This window comes from Merops nubicus, unplaced genomic scaffold (genome assembly GCF_000691845.1).
Source record: "Merops nubicus isolate BGI_N331 unplaced genomic scaffold, ASM69184v1 scaffold25663, whole genome shotgun sequence".
In the NCBI taxonomy this organism is placed as follows: domain Eukaryota; kingdom Metazoa; phylum Chordata; class Aves; order Coraciiformes; family Meropidae; genus Merops; species Merops nubicus.
Genome location: NW_008597528.1, coordinates 21329 through 22283, shown reverse-complemented (window position 1 = coordinate 22283; position 955 = coordinate 21329).

Here is a 955-nt window from a genome sequence, read left to right as displayed (position 1 = left end):
ACTTGCTAGGCTTTTTCATCCAACCAGATGTCCCCACAATGACATCATTGTGTCCCCACATTGACATCATTAAGATAAGCAACAAACCCAGCATATTTATGTTGGTATGGCTGACAATAAGGCAATGGTGTACTGTAAAAATTTTTGAAGTGTATGGGAATCATCAACCATCAATTCCTACGTAGTGCACAGAACTTCTTTTCATCTGAGATATTTGCATAGCATTAAGATGCAATAAATCCACCTCTAAACAAACAGATCCTGTCTATATACGTAGAAGTTTAGTAGTTATAAGAGATCAGAGTTTTAGATTTTATAAAAGATAAAACCACTACAAAACCCAAAGTATTATAACTGAGGGTGTTACATTAAAGGTGAATTAAAGGAAATTTTTCAAGATTGCAGATGAAGAAAGATGAGAGTGTACAAGCCATCCTTCTCATGGTAGAAGGCTGTGAGATTTTTAAAGAACTACTGGGGATCCTCATGGAGGATATGGTATAGCTGACATACCTTGAGTTTTCAGAGTAAGAGAAGCCAACAGTTCAAGCCACTTCAAAGCTGACTAGTAACAGCTTGTTTTATCCAAGCAGAAGTCCACTGAGCAAGTGCTTTTCCATTTGTCTCACTGAATCCATTCTCCCACCCTAAAGAAATAAGACTAAAATAATAAATAAGACCGCTTAGAGGAGTTACATAAATTGTAGATAGTACAATTACCAAGAATTTTGGTAGAGTCACTAACTCTGATGGCAGCTCCTTTAAAGACAATGGAGTTTTAATATACTGGCCTATTTAGTGAAAAAAGGTGGCTAAAACATTGAGGAGGAGGGCAATGAGTTGTTCAACACTACACTAACAGCTTCCCTAATAACAGCAGCAGGTGACCTTCTCCAAATAATTTGAGTCAAGTAGCCACTTGACTAGATGCAGAGGACTGGTATGTCATGCTGGT